A 5,661-nucleotide genomic window follows, 5' to 3' on the forward strand; every position below is an offset into this window, starting at 1 on the left:
CTCAAGAGATCTATACATACATGTAGAATGAAATGAAATTACATGCTTGCAACTAACAACGTTCATTGATTTTTTATTCTTTTTTAAGGGCTTACATGTATTTTACATATAATATATATTTACAAATCCAATGGCTTCCAGCAGCATTCTGGTGTTAAAGTATTCTTGACAATTCACATTACAATGTACATGTAGAAGTGGAGCCGGTGTAATAGAATCAGATGCCCCCTGATATTAAATGCCCTCAACAATAGAACACGGCACCACTCAATAGGCCTCCAGAGAGGCCAAGACCCTTAATCCGAAGACGAACAATACAGGCGGGCATCAGGAAAGGGAGGGCATTTGATTCTATCACACCGGTCGCAAATACTCCTCGAGTGACGGTGGATTACACTGGAAGAACATGGATGTGGTGTTGCCATAAATATAGGTGTGGCAGTTTGTCAGGAGCGCTCCAACCAAATACATGTTTGCGACCGGCTGCAAAAAGACCTTTAAGTTTTTTTTAAAATCTAAAAAAGCAAATTCTTGCACTATGTTCCCGAATCCCCACTCTACACATTCCCTAACGCTCGACATGCCTCTGTTGAATTCAACTTGTTCCTCCGTCAAATTCGCTCCCTTGAACGGCTTTATCAGGCAGCGCCGAATAGGGTAGGCTGTGTCGCCATACAAGTAGTATGGATTTCCGTCCTGATCGGTAAAATCCAAGGCCTGCAACTGCGGCAAAAGCCCGCTCATTCGGAGCAAGGCACAATCATGTCTTCTTCCTTCAACTGGCCCAAACAAATTGCCAATCAGTCCATTGGGCAGCATGATCGATTGAAATTTGAGTGCATGAACTCTCTTATGGCCGTTGTAGCACACTCTCTGAAACTGTACCGGCCGACAGATGGGACGGACGGTTCCATCCAGGAATCCCCAGCAATGACTGAGTGGAGCACCCTTCGCCTCCACCGCCTCCGCATATGTCTGGATGTGCTGTGCATCAAGCCAAGGCTGGTTGAGGTTCTACAGGAGATGACCAAATGTTGTGCACAAGTGGTCAACCTGAAAATAAAACACCGGACAAGTTTTAGATATTTTTAACGCGGCTTGGGGTTGTATGGCCCATACAGTGTAAAATCCGTCGGTCATGCTAAATACATACACTAAGAATGAAAAAGGTTGACCTGGTGTTGTACGTGCTCTCGTGTCAGTCTCTTTTATATCGGCCACGAGGTGTCTTATATTATGTATATAGGAAGCATCTGTTAGACTAACAAGTTGGCAACATCAAAACATACCATGTAAGTAAAAATCAGCGATAGTGTACTTGCAGGCCTTCCGAACACCCCCTCCAGGTCACACAGACGGTTTGGATAAGCCAGCCGCCTCAGAAGAACACATGTAGCTTCAACACCCTAAAAAAGCAAATAATTGGTTAGAAGCCATTCCGACCTTTTCGATGTCCCTGTCCCTATGATAGCTTTGTTAGTGGTCATTCAGTAATGATACTCTTTAAGTGAAAACAGACTACAAAAGACGGCATTGCTCCACTGATGGCTTTGCCGCTCTCATTCCTGAATGTGTGTCATGTTTAACAGCCAACTGAGTGTATGTTTGTCTAAGAACAGTGTCGGAAAATAGGCATGAAAGTACCGACTTACATTCGTTACTCCACGATTGCGGAGTACTATCTTGTCTGGAACTCTAAGAGCTTCGGCAAGTCTAAAGATCTCTTCCTTGGAAAACCGAAACATTACCTTGTTTTCTCCGTCTGTTTGGTTTTCCAGGTCAAACAGCAGGGTTTCCGAGTTGTAGGTTGATCTCGACTTCTTGTTCTAAGCTGCTGCCAAAAGTAGCCCGTCGTCCTCAAGCACAACGGCAAGTTGCAGCACGTTTTCTATCGGCATGTTATACACAGCCATTTTCTTGCTACCAGTATGTCATGTATAATACATGAATGGCAATTTCTCCTTGGGTCCGAGAATCGGACATCGTTATCAAAGAGTGCACGCCTTAATTGCGTAAGATGTTTAACATGAATGCCTATTCCCCACAAAAGAGCATACCGTTCAACTTTCACGTAAAGTACACGTACACGTACACGAGCGCTAGTGCGAAAACAAATAAACAGAACCTACGTGAACGCCTACGTGCGTGAACATAGGCGTTCACGTAGGCGTTTCGCGTGAGGTTGCGAAAACACCCTATTATTGGACTTATAGCGCATTTACGGGGTTGCAACTATTTTGCTTTATAGTGTCACCAGGAAAGAAAAGCATGCGACCTAACGCCGATCTATTTGTATAAAGTGATAATTGGAAGGTATATAGTAGGAAATATCAATAAAATAATCATTCCATGTCGTCTTTTGAGGGCATTTTTGATTGTAAAAAATATATGTGTACGTCACCGTAGTCTCTGCAATGATAATTTTATCAGAGCAGTCTCGCGCAAGTAGAAGTTCTTTACCTATTAGTTCTTCACTTATTAGTCTCAACGTCTGGTACAAAGCCAGACGTTTTCCATTACGATTTCACTACGATGTTTGACAAGAAGGAGCAGTGCGCGAGATATGCTAATGAGCAGACTTCCCTCGCTTGAGTTTCTGAAGAATGTTCCATATCGCGCTAAGCTCATCACTGCTGATTATGACATGCGTGCAACGGTAGGTATCTGCTCCCCAACTTCCACCCTAATACCGCCCATACGGTACAATAAGTTACCATTTGATGGGAATGGGACAATGCCCTCACTGTGTATGGAGTCATAGGGATAAGAAGACATTATTCATTAGTGTTGGTACAAGTGATTTTGCCTAAAAAGCATGCGCATTCAAAAACAAAATATGCAATGTATCACGTACATGACCATGACGACGTGCAGAAAGTGCACTGGCCAGTGCATACCCTATGGCTATGTGCTAGTAAACATGGTAAACATGAACAACGTCATTATTCATCGGCAGTTCATTTTACTCCGAGCTTTTTCTGAAACATATAGCCATGATGATTAGGCCTACCATGTACCATGACCAATAACAGCACTAGATCATGTAGATGTCAACAAGTTCACATGAACCGTTTAATCCCGCATGGCGCATGTGGCGCATGCGTCTAAACCAAAGCCCCAAAATCACTTGTTTTGGTCTATTTCACTTGTGTTTACAACTGTTCAATGGATTTATAGTTGAATGCGATCAAACTACGTCTTTTCAATCGTGGATTGTAAATTTAACCCCATGGGCCTAGGGAAGGCCCTATAACAATACTTTCGACACCGTGCTCACTGCTGATTCTAAAATGCACCACCTAGTCAAAACAGGACATATGTTCTTCTAGGAATAGATCTCTTTCCAATATTTCGTCATTCCACTATCGTCATCACCTCATGATACTTTCATTGACATTACAGGCACACATCCACAGAGCACTCTTCAAATCATCTACACAGTGGTTATCCAACTAGGATTATAAAGGTAATTTCTTAGCCCCGCACAGTGGGTTTCACTCTTGATAAAGGGGCACTATTGCTAGCAGCTAGGTAGGCAGGATAAAGTTAGACGAAGTAGCCGATAGGGGTCTCTTACCCCTCAAAGTCCGTCACAACTATTCAAGCTTGTACAAGGAATACATGCAGCGCTGACTCTAACAAGACCCAATGGGAATGTCGCACAGTCATCTGTCAAAAACAAGACCTATGTTGTAGTATGATCTCTTGCCAATATTTAATAATTGCACTATCGTCATCACCTCATCATACTTCATTGATTTTACAGGCACACATTGACATCGACCACTGTTGCAATCAACGACACAGTCGCTATCCAAGTAGCATTATAGAGGTAATTATCATTTTCATACCTCATTAGCATGTGAACCAATCGCGTCGCGTCCTTTGCGATCACGGCAAAGCCTCATGGAATAATGTCTTTCACCGTTGAATAATTTTTCATATTCCATGCCAGCAACTTCAATTTCTTCATATTCCATGGCTAGAAGTTCAATACTAATATAATATCCAAGATAAAGTTACAAGAAGTAGTCAATAGGGGTATCTCACCTCTCACTGTATGTCCACACTATTCACGCTTGTACGAGGAATACATTCAATGCTGAATCTAACAACACCCAGTGCCCTTACTCTGTATATTAGTCACTGGAAGATGGCCCATTTCACTCCTTGCTTCTACTTCACCTATAGTCTCATTGCAAACGCCTCAGTTCTATGATATCACATTCACTTTCAGCTGTCATGCAACGCAACAACTGTGCTATCTGCCATCGCACATCAACGAAGAAGTGCAGCCGCCCACATTCCACCTCACGTCTGTCCGACCAGCTGCAATCCTCGAGAACGCCCCACTGTACCACGATTTCACTACGATGTTTGACAAGAAGGAGCAGTGCGCGAGATAGGCTAATGAGCAGACTTCCCTCGCTTGAGTTTCGGAAGAATGTTCCATATCGCGCTAAGCTGACCACTGCTGACCATGACAGGCGTGCATTGGACTGGTACAGGTTGGAACTGAACATTGAATATGCTGGTGGTGACGCTTTCTGATGAGAAGTTGGTCGTGACTGATGCAGTATCCTTGGACTTGTCCACAGCATCGTTCAATCATTGCTCTCTGAGCTGCCTTGATTCTGTACTTACCCAAATACTAAGACCAAATGCCTGTTGACTGTGCTTTAAGAGAGACTGGCGCCATGCCTAGAGATATGACTGACCCCTATTGGCAAATTTGTATGACTTTATCTTGCCTACCTAGCTGCTGCCTATAGTCTCCCTTTAACTGCAGAACACTTCAAAGTCGATAAAATGCCATGTTCCACCTTTTAATGTGTTCAGACCGCCATTTTCAAAATAATCAAATCAGGACACTGCCTTCTAGTCTCATAATAAATTTTGCTTTCCTCAATAATAACATTTCTTCTTCTTCAATGCTTTCATCATTCCAAACTTCTCCTCCTCTGACTTTTACAGGGGTACAGTCATGGCAATCAAAACCCAAATACTGAGACCAAATGCCTGTTGACTGTCTGTTTTAAGAGAGACTGGCGCCATGCCTAGTCTCTCTTAAAGCACAGTCAACAGACACCAACCCCCTCAGACTCAGAAACCACAAACGCCCAACCCTTCCTGCTACCTTAATACTTCTGGGTGAGTAAATATTGGCACATTCGTGTTGAACAGGTTTCAAGCAGAACAACTACACGTCCACTGGTGTTTGACACTCCCGACTCAAACACAATATGTTAATGATAGTGCTCATGTAGAACAAACAGTATCGTTTGAGGAGTAAACCAAATCATTGGAGCATATTTCACGATTAATTGGACACCATCGCCACGACTTGGATGCCTCTGTACAAACCCTCTCTGGAATCCATGCATGTAGGTGCTGACCTCAAACAGGGGCTACCCTGGGGCCCTTTCGGTCGTATAACATTTGCGACAACATGGTACGATACGAAATCGACTCAAGCTTGTGAGTGTAAACTTGATTTTATTTTAGAGTATTGTAAAATAGATGTGGCTGATCAGTTCGTAATGCCAAGTTGAGGGAGGAATCATGATAATTCAGTTTCGCGTTTCGCTTTCAGGTTTGGCTGCGATCTCCGGGAAAGTCACGATCCCTGGTGATGTCTACGCCTGGATTGCAGTATTTGTG

General features: G+C 43.3%; 1 long non-coding RNA gene across 1 annotated transcript; it reads left to right on the forward strand.

The window, feature by feature from the left end:
* Positions 1 to 3,103: 3,103 nt before the first annotated feature.
* Positions 3,104 to 4,915, forward strand: LOC135489757 (uncharacterized). The gene is made up of 3 exons (XR_010447216.1): positions 3,104 to 3,466; positions 3,767 to 3,832; positions 4,238 to 4,915. It is a non-coding gene; the product is annotated as an uncharacterized LOC135489757 (long non-coding RNA).
* Positions 4,916 to 5,661: the final 746 nt, after the last annotated feature.

Source organism: Lineus longissimus, chromosome 6 (assembly GCF_910592395.1).
Source record: "Lineus longissimus chromosome 6, tnLinLong1.2, whole genome shotgun sequence".
NCBI classification, from domain to species: Eukaryota; Metazoa; Nemertea; class Pilidiophora; order Heteronemertea; family Lineidae; genus Lineus; species Lineus longissimus.